The sequence below is a fragment of the Scyliorhinus torazame genome, chromosome 4 (genome assembly GCF_047496885.1).
Source record: "Scyliorhinus torazame isolate Kashiwa2021f chromosome 4, sScyTor2.1, whole genome shotgun sequence".
In the NCBI taxonomy this organism is placed as follows: Eukaryota; Metazoa; Chordata; class Chondrichthyes; order Carcharhiniformes; family Scyliorhinidae; genus Scyliorhinus; species Scyliorhinus torazame.
In genome coordinates, this window is record NC_092710.1 from 172,019,301 (window position 1) to 172,035,889 (window position 16,589).

Consider the following 16,589-nt stretch of genomic DNA (forward strand, 5'->3'; position numbering starts at 1 on the left):
ATTCTTGGAATTTGTCCAGGACTGCCTGGAAGTCGCTCTTGTTTTGCCCCTTTGAGTATTTGAAGGTCTGGAAGATTTCAGCTGCTTCTGGACCCTCGATGGTAAGTAGAAGCTTTATTTTCTCTGCATCCGCCACGCCATCTAGGTCGACGCTACCAGGTAGATCTCGAATCTCTGCCTGAACCAACGCCAGTTTTCACTGAGATTGCCTTGGTACCTGAGCTGCTGTGGAACCGGAATCTCGAACATCATCTTACCTGGCTGCTGTTGCTGGTAGTCAGTGTTTGCTGAGTTTTAACTATATGGATTGAAACAGTTCACTCCTGAAACCATGTTTTGTTATGCTCTTGTCGTAGCATAAGCTGCTTCCTTGATGTGCACTCTGACAAAGGAAGGTTCAGACTTGGAGATAGCTTTAACACATTTATTAAGCTATTAAAAATTCTCGTACTTGAAATCAACACTACTGTTAATCCTGCTACAGCTACTCAGACTGACAAACCAGTCTGCTATAATCCAGGTGGTGGGAGTGTTGTTCAATCAACCCTGTGTCTGTACTCACTGAGTGTCTCCACTGGAAAGAGACTGAGCATGTGTGATGTGTCCTTTAAAATGGGTTGGTGTAATGCCCTCCCGTGGTAGTGCCACCTCTGTGTGTATCGTGACTGCCCATTGGTCCTGTCCTATCTTACTGACCTATTGGTTGACTGTCTGTGTGTCATGTCGCTGGTGTTCCCTCTAGTGTCTAGCTAGGTGTAGTGTATGTACATTAACCCTTTGTGTACTTACAGCGATGTATATCACTACAGGGGAGACTTCAGTAAAGAGCGCGGCGAGAGAGAGGGCGAGACTTCAGTAAAGAGCACGGAGAGAGAGAGGGCAAGACTTCAGTAAAGAGCGCGGAGAGAGAGAGAGGGCTTGACGTCAGTAAAGAGCACGGAGAGAGAGAGAGGGCAAGACTTCAGTAAAGAGCACGGAGATCGAGAGGGCGAGACTTCAGTAAAGAGCGCGGAGAGAGAGAGGGCGAGACTTCAGTAAAGAGCGCGGAGAGAGAGAGGGCGAGACTTCAGTAAAGAGCGCGGAGAGAGAGAGGGCGAGACTTCAGTAAAGAGCGCGGAGAGAGAGAGGGCCAGACTTCAGTAAAGAGCGCGGAGAGAGAGAGGGCGAGACTTCAGTAAAGAGCGCGGAGAGAGAGAGGGCGAGACTTCAGTAAAGAGCGCGGAGAGGGAGAGGGCGAGACTTCAGTAAGGACCGCGGTGAGAGAGAGGGCGAGACTTCAGTAAAGACGGCGGAGAGAGAGAGGGCGAGACTTCAGTATAGAGCGCGGAGAGAGAGAGGGCGAGACTTCAGTAAAGACTGCGGAGAGAGAGAGGGCGAGACTTCAGTAAAGAGCGCGGAGAGAGAGAGGGCGAGACTTCAGTAAAGACCGCGGAGAGAGAGAGGGCAAGACTTCAGTAAAGAGCGCGGAGAGAGAGGGCGAGACTTCAGTAAAGAGCGCGGAGAGAGAGAGGGCGAGACTTCAGTAAAGGGCGCGGAGAGAGAGAGGATGAGACTTCAGTAAAGACCGCGGAGAGAGAGAGGGTGAGACTTCAGTAAAGAGCACGGCGAGGCAGAGGGAGGGACTTCAGTAAAGAGTGCGGAGAGGGAGAGGGCGAGACGTCAATGAAGAGCGCGGAGAGAGAGAGGGCGAGACTTCAATCAAGAGCACGGAGAGAGAGAGGGCGAGACTTCAGTAAAGAGCGCGGAGAGAGAGAGGGCGAGACTTCAGTAAAGGGCGCGGAGAGAGACAGGGTGAGTCTTCAGTAAAGAGTGCGGAGAGAGAGAGGGCGAGACTTCAGTAAAGAGCGCAGAGAGAGAGAGGGGGAGACTTCAGTAAAGAGTGCGGAGAGAGAGAGGGCGAGACTTCAGTAAAGAGTGCAGAGAGAGAGAGGGGGAGACTTCAGTAAAGAGCGCAGAGAGAGAGAGGGGGAGACTTCAGTAAAGAGCATGGAGAGAGAATGGGCGAGACTTCAATGAAGAGCGCGGAGAGAGAGAGGGGGAGACTTCAGTAAAGAGCGCGGAGAGAGAGAGGGCGAGACTGCAATCAAGAGCACGGAGAGAGAGAGGGCGAGACTTCAGTAAAGACCACGGAGAGAGAGAGGGTGAGACTTCAGTAAAGAGCACGGAGAGAGAGAGGGCGAGACTTCAGTAAAGAGCATGGAGAGAGAATGGGCGAGACTTCAATGAAGAGCGCGGAGAGAGAGAGGGCGAGACTTCAGTAAAGAGCGCGGAGAGAGAGAGGGCGAGACTTCAATCAAGAGCACGGAGAGAGAGAGGGCGAGACTTCAGTAAAGAGGGCAGAGAGAGAGAGGGCAAGACTTCAGAAAGAGCGCGGAAAGAGAGGGCGAGATTTCAGTAAAGAGCACGGAGAGAGAGAGGGACCGACTTCAGTAAAGAGCGCGGAGAGAGAGAGAGGGCGGGACTTCAGTGAAGAGCGGGGAGAGAGAAGGCGAGTCTTCAGTAAAGAGCACGGAGGGTGAGTGGGCAAGACCTCTGTGGTATTATCAGGGATTGCAGTTCCTAAGAGGCTGATGACCATTGGTTAAACCTAGGAGTCTACCATTGGCTGTTGATACGTAGCTCCGCATTGACAGGCGGAGTATAAGATCCGGTGCCGTCCCAGCAGCCTTTACTTTCTGTACCGAAGCTGCTGGGGAACAAGTTCTAGTCGATTAAAGCCTTCAGTTATGAAATCACTTCGTCTTGAGCGTAATTGATCGTGCATCAATTTAATCGACTAGACTTAAGCTGGAAGGATGGATCTCCGAATCAAACCGGAGTGCCTACAAGTCAGCCCTCCACGAAGACCTCTGCCACCCGGGGGTCACTCGTTTCTTCCACTTCATCAAGACCCGCAACCTGCCCTACTCCATCGAGAAGGTCAGGACAGTCACCAGGGACTGCCAAATCTGCGCAGAGTGCAAACCGCACTTCTACCGAGAGAGGGCGCACCAGATGAAAGCTTCCTGTCCCTTTGAACGCCTCAGCATGGATTTCAAAGGCCCCCTCCGCTCCACCGACCGTAACACGTATTTCCTGAACGTGATTGACGAGTACTCCCGGTTCCCATTCGCCAACTCCTGCCCAGACATGACCACAAGCACCGTCATCAAGGCCCTCCAGGGTATCCTTGCACTGTTCGGTCTCCCCGCGTATATACACAGTGATAGGGGGTCCTCCTTTATGAGCGACGAACTGCGTCAATTTCTGCTCGGCAGGGGCATTGCCTCAAGCAGGACGACCAGTTACAATCCCCGGGGAAACGGACAGGTGGAGAGGGAGAACGGAACAGTCTGGAAGACTGTTCTACTGGCCCTGCGGTCTAGGAATCTCCCAATCTCCCACTGGCAAGAAGTCCTCCCGTTGGCCCTCCACGGCATCCGGCCGCTGCTCTGTACAACTACCAATCAGACACCTCATGACATTTCCTTGTTTTCCCAGGAAGTCCTCCTCCGGGACCGCGCTCCCAACCTGGCTAGCAACACCCGGACCCATCCTGCTTCGGAAGCACGTGCGGGCGCACAAGTCGGACCCGTTGGTCGAGAGGTTCCACCTGCTGCACGCTAACCCCCAGTACGCCTAGGTGGCGTTCCCTGACGACCGGCAAGATACGGTCTCCCTATGGGACATGGCGCCCGCCGGAACCCCACGCGCACTCGAACCATTACCCCCCCCCCCGCCCCCACAGCACCTCACTGGAGGGTCAGTACTCCCGCTGCTCCTGCCTAGGCCCGCCCACCCACCGACGCTCCCTACAGGCGCCACACACCCGTGTCAACCGTTTGCCCCAACAGCGCCTAAGGGTGACGAAGCTGCCAGGGAGGCCGAAACCACGCTCCCGGAGTCGCAACCACCTGGACCCCCACCAGAATCACCACCGAAGCCCAGACGATCCAGAAGGACGACCAGGCCACCCGATCGACTGATTGTTTCTCTGTGACTTTAACCGTGAACGAACACTTTGTAAATATTCTCGACAGCCCTGTAAGGAGGAATCATGGTACCTCCATATCTGATCATACCATGTTCAAGGCGACTGTTACCACTGGCCACCACCCCCACCGGACTCTTTTTTAACAGGGGGTGAATGTGGTATTATCAGGTATTGCGGTACCTAAGAGGCTGATGACCATTGGATAAACTTAGGAGTTTACCATTGGCTGTTGATCCGTAGCTCCGCCCTGACAGGCGGAGTATAAGAACCGGTGCCATCCCAGCAGCCTTCACTTTCTGTACCGAAGCTGCTGGGGAACAAGTTCTAGTCGATTAAAGCCTTCAGTTATGAAATCACTTCGTCTTGAGTGTAATTGATCGTGCATCAACTTCAGTAAAGAGTGCGGAGAGAGAGAGGGCGAGACTTCAGTAAAGGGCGTGGAGAGAGAGGGCGAGACTTATGTAAAGAGCTCGGAGAGAGAGAGGGCGAGACTTCAGTAAAGAGCGTGAAGAGAGAGAGGACGAGACTTCAGTAAAGAGCACGGAGAGAGAGAGGCCGAGACATCAGTAAAGAGTGCGGAGAGAGAGGGCGAGACTTCAGTAAAGAGAGCGGAGAGTGAGAGAGTGGGCGAGACTTCAGTAAAGAGCGCGGAGAGAGAGGGCGAGACTTCAGTAAAGAGCGCGAAGAGAGAGAGGGCGAGATTTCAGTAAAGAGAGCGGAAAGAGAGAGAGGGTGAGACTTCACTAAAGAGCGCGGACAGAAAGGGCGAGACGTCAGTAAAGAGCGCAGAGAGAGAGGGCGAGACTGCAGTAAAGAGCGCAGAGAGAGAGAGTGCGAGACTTCAGTAAAGAGCACGGAGAGAGAGGGCTAGACTTCAGTAAAGAGCATTGTGAGAGGGGGCGAGACTTCAGTAAAGAGCACGGAGAGAGAGAGAGGGCGAGACTTCAGTAAAGAGCGTGGAGAGAGAGAGGCTGAGACTTCAGTAAAAAGCGCGGAGAGAGAGAGGGCGAGACTTCAGTAAAGAGCGCACAGAGAGAGAGGGCGGGACTTCAGTAAAGAGCACGGAGCGAGAGAGGGCAAGTGTTCAGTAAAGAGCGTGGAGAGAGAGTGGGCGAGACTTCAGTAAAGAGCACGGAGAGAGAGAGAGGGCGAGACTTCAGTAAAGAGCGTGGAGAGAGAGAGGCTGAGACTTCAGTAAAAAGCGCGGAGAGAGAGAGGGCGAGACTTCAGTAAAGAGCGCACAGAGAGAGAGGGCGGGACTTCAGTAAAGAGCGCAGAGCGAGAGAGGGCAAGTGTTCAGTAAAGAGCGCGGAGAGAGAGAGGGCGAGACTTCAGTAAAGAGCGCGGAGAGAGAGAGGGCGAGTGTAGTAAAGAGCGCAGAGAGAGAGAGTGCGAGACTTCAGTAAAGAGCACGGAGAGAGAGGGCGAGACTTCAGTGAAGAACATTGTGAGAGGGGGCGAGACTTCAGTAAAAAGCACGGAGAGAGAGAGAGGGCGAGACTTCAGTAAAGAGTGTGGAGAGACAGAAGCTGAGACTTCAGTAAAAAGCGCGGAGAGAGAGAGGGCGAGACTTCAGTAAAGAGCGCACAGAGAGAGAGGGCGGGACTTCAGTAAAGAGCGCGGAGCGAGAGAGGGCAAGTGTTCAGTAAAGAGCGCGGAGAGAGAGAGGGCGAGACTTCAGTAAAGAGCGCGGAGAGAGAGAGGGCGAGACTTCAGTAAACAGCGTGGAGAGAGAGAGGGCGAGACATCAGTAAAGAGCGCGGAGAGAGAGAGGGCGAGACTTCAGTAAAGAGCGCAGAGAGAGAGAGGGCGAGACTTCAGTGAAGAGCATGGAGAGAGAGTGGGCGAGACTTCAGGAAAGAGCACGGAGAGAGAGAGGGTGAGACTTTAGTAAAGAGCGCTCTCGTGTAAGACAGCTGTTTGTTAGTTTCAAAATTGAAAAAATACGGTAATGCGACGTCACAGGAGTCTGTAAGCTGACTGGGTGAAATTCAGACTGGCTAAATTTGAATATCTGGAGTTGCTGATTTAAATACTAGTTTTGATTTTACTTAGATTACTATTTTTAAGTTGATTTGAATTACTATTTATTTCATTTTTAATTTGACTTAAATAACTATTTTGGGCTGATATAAATTAATAGTTGTAATTTGATTTAAATAATTTTTAAATTTCAATTAAATAACTCATTTTAATTTGTTGTCAGATCAAGAGGGATAAATACTCAGTTTTTAAAAAAAAAAATCTGATTAAATAGTACACGGGGATTGGATTTAATCTGACACAAAAACATCTTTCTAAAGTTTAATTTCAAAGGTTTAATTTAAAGGAATAATGGCAGGACAGCATATGACAATTGTAAGGGAAATAGACAGGCGTTTCTGTGGCCGCGAACGAGACTCCGGGATGGTATGTTGCCTCCCTGGTGCGAGGGTCAAGGATGTCTCGGAGCGTGTACAGGACATTCTGGAGGGGGATGGTGAACAGCCAGTGGTCGTGGTACACATCGGTACAAACGACATAAGTAAAAAAAAGGGATGAGGTCCTAAAAGCAGAATACAGGGAGCTAGTAAGGAAGTTAAGAAATTGGACCTCGAAGGCAGTGATCTCAGGATTACTACCGGTGCCACGTGCTAGTCGGAGTAGAAATGACAGGAAATATAGGATGAATACGTGGCTGAAGGGATGGTGTCAGGGGGAGGGTGTCAGATTCCTGGGGCATTGGGACTAGTTCTGGGGGAGGTGGGACCTGTACAAACTGGACGGGTTACACCTGGGCAGGACTGCAACTGATGTCTATTTGCTAGAGCAGTTGGGGAGTGTTTAAACTAATGTGGCAGGGGGATGGGACCTGATGCAGGAAGTCGGAAGGTAGTAAAACAGGGACAGAAACAAAAGGCAGTAAGGGGGAAAGTGTAAGGCAGAGAGGCCACAGTCAAAAATCAAAAAGGGCGACAGTACAAGGTACAGTGACTGAGGGGAGCTCAGTGAATAGGCCCAGTAATACTAAAAGGAATAAAACGGGAAGTAAATACGGAAATGGAAAGCGACGCGACAAGTTGTTACGTGAAGCTATGGGTTCAACGACTAGGAAAATTAGGAGAAATGTTAAGAGGAAAAATAATTTAGTTCAGATTCAAAACAGAGGTATAAAAGTCAAAATAAGTGTATTTTACCTGAATGCTCGTAGTATTCGGAATAAGGTAAATGAGTTGATGGCGCAAATAATCGTGAATGACAATGATTTATTGGCCGTTACTGAAACATGGTTAAAGGATGGTCACGACTGGGAGTTAAATATCCAAGGGTATCAAACTATACGGAAGGACAGAGTGGATGGTAAGGGAGGTGGTGTAGCTCTGTTATTTAAGGATGACATCCGGGCAACAGTAAGGGATGACATCGGTGCTATGGAGGATAAGGTTGAATCGATTTGGGTGGAAATCAGGAATAGTAAGGCGAAAAAGTCACTGATAGGAGTAATCTATAGGCCACCAAATAGTAACATTATGGTGGGGCAGGCAATAAACAAAGAAATAACAGATGCATGTGGAAATGGTACAGCAGTTATCATGGGGGATTTTAATCTACATTTCGATTGGTTTAACCAGGTCGGTCAAGGCAGCCTTGAGGAGGAGTTTATAGAATGTATCCGCGATAATTTCTTAGAACAGTATGTAATGGAACCTATGAGGGAACAAGTGGTCCTAGATCTGGTCCTGTGTAATGAGACAAGATTGATTAATGATCTCATAGTTAGGGATCCTCTCGGAAGGAGCGATCACAATGTGGTGGAATTTAAAATACAGATTAGAGGTATTACTGTACAGATAAAATACAGGAGGGCGAGAAAGTAAAATCAAACACTAGTGTTTTGTGCTTAAACAAAGGTGATTACAATGGGATAAGAGAAGAGCTAGCTAAGGTAGACTGGGAGCAAAGACTTTATGGTGAAACAGTTGAGGAACAGTGGAGAACCTTCCAAGCGATTTTTCACAGTGCTCAGCAAAGGTTTATACCAACAAAAAGGAAGGATGGTGGAAAGAGGGAATATCTAAGGAAATAAGGGAGAGTATCAAATTGAAGGAAAAAGTGTACAAAGTGGCAAAGATGAGTGGGATACTAGAGGACTGGGAAATCTTTAGGGGGCAACAGAAAGCTACTAAAAAAGCGATAAGAAGAGTAGGATAGATTATGAGAATAAACTTGCTCAGAATATAAAAACAGATAGTAAAAGTTTCGCCAAATATATTTTAAAAAAAAGAGTGGCTAAGGTAAATATTGGTCCTTTGGAGGCTGAGAAGGGAGATTTAATAATGGGAGATGAGGAAATGGCTGAGGAACTGAACAGGATTTTTGGGTCAGTCTTCACAGTGGAAGACGCAAATAACATGCCAGTAACTGATGGAAGTGAGGCTATGGCAGGTGAGGACCTTCAGATGATTGTTATCACTAAGGTGGTAGTGATGGGCAAGCTAATGGGGCTAAAGGTAAACAAGTCTCCTGGCCCTGATGGAATGTATCCCAGAGTGCTAAAAGAGATGGCTAGGAAAATTGCAAATGCTCTGGTGATAATTTACCAAAATTCATTAGATTCTGGGATGTTCCCCGCGGATTGGAAATTAGCAAACATGACACCACTGTTTAAAAAAGGAGGTAGGCAGAAAGCGGGTAATTATAGGCCAGTTAGCTTAACTTCGGTAGTAGGGAAGATGCTGGAATGTATCATCAAGGAAGAAATAGGGAGGCATCTGGATGGAAATTGTCCCATTGGGCAGACGCAGCATGGGTTCATAAAGGGCAGGTCATGCCCAACTAATTTAGTGGAATTTTTTGAGGACATTACCAGAGCGGTAGATAACAGGGAGCCAATGGATGTGGTATATCTGGATTTCCAGAAAGCTTTTGACAAGGTGCCACACAGAAGGTTGCTGCATAAGATAAAGATGCATGGCATTAAGGGTAAAGTAGTAGCAATGATAGAGGATTAATTAATAGAAAACAAAAAGTGAGGATTAATGGGTGTTTCTCTGGTTGGCAATCAGTAGCTAGTGGTGTCCCTCAGGGATCAGTGTTGGGTCCAGAATTGTTCACAATTTACATAAATGGTTTGGAGTTGGGGACCAAGTGCAAAGTGTCCAAGTTTGCAGACGACACTAAGATGAGTGGTAAAGCAAAAAGGGCAGAGGATACCGGAAGTCTGCAGAGGGACTTGGATAGGTTCAGTGAATGTGCTAGGGTCTGGCAGATGGAATACAATGTTGACAAATGTGAGGTTATTCATTTTGGTAGGAAAAACAGCAAAAGGGATTATTATTTAAATGATAAAATATTAAAACATGCTGCTGTGCAGAGAGACCTGGGTATGCTAGTGCACGAGTCGCAAAAAGTTGGTTTACAGGTGCAACAGGTGATTAAGAAGGCAAATGGAGTTTTGTCCTTCAATACTAGAGGGATGGAGTTTAAGGCTAGGGAGGTTATGCTGCAATTGTATAAGGTGTTAGTGAGGCCACACCTGGAGTATTGTGTTCAGTTTTGGTCTCCTTACCTGAGAAAGGACGTACTGGCGCTGGAGGGAGTGCAGAGGAGATTCACTAGGTTAATCGCAGAGCCGAAGGGGTTGGATTACGAGGAGAGGTTGAGTAGACTGGGACTGTACTCGTTGGAATTTAGAAGGATGAGGGGGGGGGAATCTTATTGAAACATATAAAATTACGAAGGGAATAGATAGGATAGATGCAGGCAGGTTGTTTCCACTGGCGGGCGAAAGCAGAACTAGGGGGCATAGCCTCAAAATAAGGGGAGGTAGATTTAGGACTGAGTTTAGGAGGAACTTCTTCACCCAAAGGGTTGTGAATCTATGGAATTCCTTGCCCAGTGAAGCAGTTGAGGCTCCTTCAATAAATATTTTTAAGATAAAGATAGGTAGTTTTTTGAAGAATAAAGGGATTAAGGGTTATGGTGTTCAGGCCGAAAGTGGAGCTGATGTTCAGCCATGATCTCATTGAATGGCGGAGCAGGCCCGAGGGGCCAGATGGCCTACTCCTGCTCCTAGTTCTTATGTTCTTATGTTCTTATGACGAGCATCGAGAATAGGACAATATAGGACCAGTGATTGGTGGGCCCTACCAAACCCTGGCCTTGCAGTCAGGATACATTGTGCTCCTTCGGATCTGGTGCACCCATCCTCCAAACCGATATTACCAAAGCATGGCAACCAATTCTGAAACTCGATCGGGAATTAATCTCCCATCTCCCACCAGAGACCGGGCTCAGGGAGCCATCCCACATGGCCTCCATCTCCTGACCTCATCACCACACAGCAGGATTTTGACAATACAAAGGTGAACTCTGACAAGGGAAAGTGCTCTTTCGAGTGCAAGAACCCCAACATAGGCCTCCACTGTCTTTTAAAGGTACCCCGCAATCCCTCGAAATGAGCTCTAACGACCTGCATCGCATTGCCGAAATTCTCAGCCAAGGCAACATCTTCGATGGCAGCCATCATCTGATACACACAGCACCACCTACAGCCCGCTCAACAGCAACACGTTGTGATTGAATGGTGGAGCTGAATTGAAGGGCTGAATTGCTTACTTCTGTCCTAATTCCTATGTTCCTAACTGTGTTCCTAACCAGCTGGGCTCACCCCGACCTCCATGAACAAGTGAGGATTTGGGCATTTTATCCTGGTTTTCTCACAAATAGACCAATCAGGAACTTTCAAGGACATGGCGCCATGTAACCCAAGAAAAAAAAAGAAAATGTACATCATGATGAAACGACTGGTTAAAAGACGAGCAGAGCCAAGTGTTGCAAAAACGCAACTGCTTCCAGGCTCATTTTATGTGACCCCCTCGAAGTAGGATTTTGGAAGGTCAGGCATGTTAAACCCAACGAATTAGATGAGGTAAGAGCAGGTCTAATCTTCGTAGATTCCTCTGGATAGCAAGGGTACCCTTTTGGTTATGGTCCCGGGGCACCTTTGGGAGAGGTAAGGTGTCCTTTGGAAATGGTAAAGCTAGATTTGACTGTGCATAAAGAGTGCATAAAGTCATTACTGTGAAGATCATTGGAACTGTCAACAGACTTGGCAAAATCAATTGTCAAAATGTCAGGTGCACCTGTCAAACGAAGCTGTTAAGCCGTCAAGAAATTTAAAAGTCCTGCCCTTTAAATCTTTGGGGGAAAAATGAAGTTGAAAAAAAGATTACTTGTTCTTGCACTTTGTTTATACATAAGCCTTAGGGTTTCCATTAATGTATGGTGCTGCATGACTGATTTCACAAGCAGACATTATCACAGGAGAGCACTTGCACTTCACAGTTTGATTGACAGCCACAGGTGGTTACAGATTCTCATGACTTAAATTGATTAGCAATTAATCATGGATATCTGCATACAGTTATGTTTATCATGAAGGCCCCCCTTCTCAACCTTATACCTCGCCTGAGGTGTTGTGATCCATAGGTGAAATCACCATCAATCAGCTCTCCCACTCAAAGTGGAAAGTAGCCTATGGTCATCTGGGACTATGATGACTTTATCTTTACCGGTACAGATATGGTGACTTTACCGTTTGTTTTCCAATAAACTAGTTATAGAACGATATAAAAATAGAACATACCGTGCAGGAGGAGGCCATTCAGCCCATTGAGTCTGCACCGAACCACTTAAGCCCTCATTTCCATCCTATTCCCCTGGTTGGATATGTTCCTTAACCAGTCACAACCAACACACAATAGGTACTAGGTAATTTGACATGTGAGGTGTAAGGGAAAGGGTGATGAGTTGGAGGAGCATGGTTTGGCATAAATTGGCACTAAATTGGAATAGATGCTATAAAGGGCCATGAGGTGTGAGAAGGAAAATAGTTTGGCACAGGGGATATAAACGTCAATGGGGGTGGGTATAGGGTATGAGGTAATAAGGTGGGGCTTGGGGAGTGAATGAATCGGGTATGAGCTTGTGAAGGATATGACCTGGAGAGATGTTTCACATTTTAATCTTAATTTTTTATTTTTGGAGTGTTAGAGCCCTGAGGCAGGCCTTAGGCTCATTCCACTTCCACAGCTGACAGCCTGTTCTCCACTTCCAGCCCCAACTCCAATTCTAGACTACCACCCACCACCCCTGTTCCCCCAAACAACACCACCTGCTCGGACATAGGGCAGCATTCTCCTAAACCCCTGCCGACATGTTCGATGGCAGATGTTGGGGGGAAAATATGGGGGGAATTCCAGAAATCAATTTCATGCATGAATTTACAGCAAGATCTTCTGCTAGGAACTGGCGTGAACCTAATTTGTATCCTGTTAATTGGATGCAGGTGAAAGCCCGATCACCCATGCCAGATTCACTGTGGTGCCAGCAGGGAAACACACAAATGTGAAACACATCTGGAACAATGTGGTGTGCAGATGTTGGGACTCACCTGAACAATGCCTGGGGTTGCCCCCTGGAGATCAGGATGGTGGTGGTGGTGGTGGTGGTGGTGGTGGTGGGGGGGGGGGGGGGGTTAGCGCCGGCAACCCTGGACCCCGGGACATCACAGCGGTGGGTCAGGGGAACATCTGCAGGTTGACCTTCCTGATTTGGTGTTCTGGAGGGGGTCCATATTCCAGCCTCAGAATGTTCAAGGAGATCCATCTTTGTTCCAAGGTGGTCCATCTTCTTTCTCCAAAAGTGGGTCAGTGATGTTGTTCGCCTTTCCAATATGGCACCCAGGCACAATGGTGAGGTATGTGCCTGCATGACCTGAATACAGCGTGAAACACTCAGGTGCATGATTAATGGGGTCAGGGCCAGAGGTTTTTGGCACATTTTCCCGCCGGCTGCTGCAGCAGGAAACACTCCACGTTCCAGCATCTGTCACGGCACTTGGGGTGGGATTCTCCGGCCGCGCCCATCGGCAACTGGAGAATCCCGCCCGAGGTCAATGGACTTTTCCATTGTTTGCATCTCGCCCATGGAGATCTAGCAGCGGGCGAGGCAGAAGAATCCAGCCCCAAATCTCAAAATGGGAGAATTCCACCCATACAATCCGACCTCTGGGCAGCCGTTTGTCAAGATTGGGTTCACGCTGCGACATTATACAAATGTACAGCATGTGAAGAGTTGATGTTATGTAAAGCCTAGCCACTAGAGGGAGCTAAGGGACAGCAATATAAATTGCACTGGCTCTTGGATTGATTGGATTTGTTTATTGTCACGTGTACCGAGGTACAGTGAAAAGTATTTTTCTGCGAGCAGCTCAACAGATTATTAAGTACTTGAGAAGAAAAGGGAATAAAAGAAAATACATAATAGGGCAACACAACATATACAATGTAACTACATAAGCACTGCCATCGGATGAAGCATACAGGGTGTAGTGTTAATGAAGTCAGTCCATAAGAGGGTCGTTTAGGAGTCTGGTAACAGCGGGAAAGAAGCTGTTTTTGAGTCTGTTTGTGCGTGTTCTCAGACTTCTGTATCTCCTGCCCGATGGAAGAAGTTGGAAGAGTGAGTAAGCCGGGTGGGAGGGATCTTTGATTATACTGCCCGCTTTCCCCAGGCAGCGGGAGGTGTAGATGGAGTCAATGGATGGGAGGCAGGTTCGTGTGATGGACTGGGCGGTGTTCATGACTCTCTGAAGTTTCTTGCGGTCCTGGGCCGAGCAGTTGCCATACCAAGCTGTGATGCAGCCTGATAGGATGCTTTCTATGGTGCATCTGTAAAAGTTGGTAAGAGTCAATGTGGACATGCCGAATTTCCTTAGTTTCCTGAGGAAGTATAGGCGCTGTTGTGCTTTCTTGGTGGTAGCATCGACGTGGGTGGACCAGGACAGATTTTTGGAGATGTGCACCCCTAGGAATTTGAAACTGCTAACCATCGGCCCCGTTGATGCTGACAGGGGTGTGTACAGTACTTTGCTTCCTGAAGTCAATTACCAGCTCTTTAGTTTTGCTGGCATTGAGGGAGAGATTGTTGTCGCTACACCACTCCACTAGGTTCTCTATCTCCCTCCTGTATTCGGACTCATCGTTATTCGAGATCCGGCCCACTATGGTCGTATTGTCAGCAAACTTGTAGATGGAGTTGGAACCAAGTTTTGCCACGCAGTTGTGTGTGTACAGGGAGTAGAGTAGGGGGCTAAGTACGCAGCCTTGCGGGGTGCCGGTGTTGAGGACTATTGTGGAGGAGGTGTTGTTGTTCATTTTACTGATTGTGGTCTGTTGGTCAGAAAATCGAGGATCCAGTTGCAGAGTGGGGAGCCAAATCCTAGGTTTTGGAGCTTTGATATGAGCTTGGCTGGGATTATGGTGTTGAAGGCGGAGCTGTAGTCAATAAATAGGTGTCTAATGTAGGAGTCCTTGTTTTCGAGATGCTCTAGGGATGAGTGTAGGGTCAGGGAAATGGTGTCTGATGTGGACCGGTTGCAGCGGTATGCGAATTGCAGTGGATCAAGGCGTTCTGGGAGTATGGAGGTGATGCGCTTCATGATCAACCTCCCGAAGCACTTCATTATGACTGAAGTCAGGGCCACTGGTCGGTAGTCATTGAGGCACATTGCCTGGTTCTTCTTTGGTACCGGTATGATGGTGGTCTTCTTGAAGCAGGTGGGGACCTCGGAGTGGAGTAGGGACAGGTTAAAGATGTCCGTGAATACCTCTACCAGCTGGTCCGCGCAGGCTCTGAGTGCACGACCAGGGATCCCGTCTGGGCCCATCGCCTTCCGAGGGTTCACTTTCAGGAAGGTCAATCTGACTTTGGAAGCTGTGATGGTGGGTATGGGTGTGTTATGGGCTGCTGGGGCACTCGCCAGCGGATTGTTGGTTTCCTGCTCGAACCGAGCATAGAATGCATTGAGTTCATCGGGGAGGGGTGCGCTGCTGCCAGAGATACTGTTCGGCTTCGCTTTGTAGCCCGTTATGTTGTTTAGTCCTTGCCACAACCGCTGAGAGTCTGTCTGTGACTCTAGCTTGGTTTGATATTCTCTCTTGGCATTCCGGATGGCTTTGCGGAGGTCGTACCTGGATTTCTTGTATAGGTCAGGATCGTCTGCCTTAAACGCCTCAGATCTGTCCTTCAGTAGGGAGTCAATCTCGCGATTGAGCCATGGTTTCTGGTTGGGGAACGCACATACTGCTTTATTTTGCACGCAGTCGTCCACACATTTGCTGATGAAGTCTGTGACGGTGGTGGCATACTCATTTAAGTTGGTCGCTGAGTTCTTAAATATGGACCAGTCCACTGTCTCTAAGCAGTAACGTAAGAGCTCTTCTGTCTCCACGGACCAGCACTGCACAACCTTCTTAGATGGATTCGCCCGCTTGAGTTTCTGCTTGTATGCCTTAAAATAAGGGGAGGAGTTTAGACTGGAGCTGACAAAGATAAGGTTCATAGTATATTGCAGAGTTAGTTAAGATATAATAGTTATAATTAGTAGATAGACTTCATAGTGTTAGTGAGTGTAGTTTAATTCTTACATGTATGTTTGCTGTTCAGAATAAGTGTTGAACTCAAATTTAGTAGTGTTAATAAAATTAGTTTAGTTCTTTAAAAGAGTTTTGTGTATCTTTGTGATCAGTGCGCCTTCCACCCCTCACAAAGATTATCACACATGCCACCAGGAATTCACCTGTCCCTGGGCACCTGACCTGGAAGGCACTTAATGTGGAAGGAAAACACAGGACAAAAGGTGTTGTGTTATGCTTCTTCACATAGCATAAGCTGCTTCCTTGATGTATACTCTGACAAAGGAAGGTTCAGACTTGGAGATAGGTTTAACACATTTATTGAACAGTTAACAATTCTCCTACTAGAGTTCGACTCTCCTGCTAATCTTGCTATAGTAACTCAGTCTAACTAACCAGTCATTTCCAAGCCACGTGGTGGGTGTGATGCTTCTGATCTGCCCCTGTGCTTCTCTCTAAGTGTCGCCTGTGGAAAGAGAAAGAGCATGTGTGCCCTGTCCTTTTATATATGGGTTTTGTAATGCTCCCTTGTGGTAGTGTCACCTCTGGGTGTCTTGACTGCCCATTGATCGTGTCCTATTCTATGTGTTCATTAGCTGTATGACTGCATGTCATAATGTCTCTGGTGCTCCCTCTAGTGTTTACTTAGTTGTAGTGTATTTACACTAACCCCTTGTGTATTTACAGTGATGCATATCACCACATCTCCCTTTTTTCGTGTTACATATTTTCTGGACAGTGTTAAAAGAAAATTGAACAAAATAGGTAGATAAGTGATGACATGTACAAGTCATAATGACAGTGATGATTATACAATACCAAATAATATGTATGGGTCCAATGTTCATGAATTTATATGGTCGAGTGGCTTTCTTGTGTTGTTATTGAAGTGTCGATGTTGATGTTGTCATTCCCTTGTGAACACCGTCAGTGTCCCTGTGTGTAAGGAACCAAGAAATCATCAGGATGTGTGCAAATGGTCAGATTACTTCGTTGTCTGATTTGGACTCTATTTTTTTCGATGCTTGTGATAGCTATTCTTGATGTCATCTTTCCTGTCTGACCTGGACTGGTGTCTGTGTTTGTGGTATTGATGCCGTATGTCAGCTGCCTTGAAAGCTGGTCTGCTTGTTTGTAGTGTAGCAAATGTGAATTTG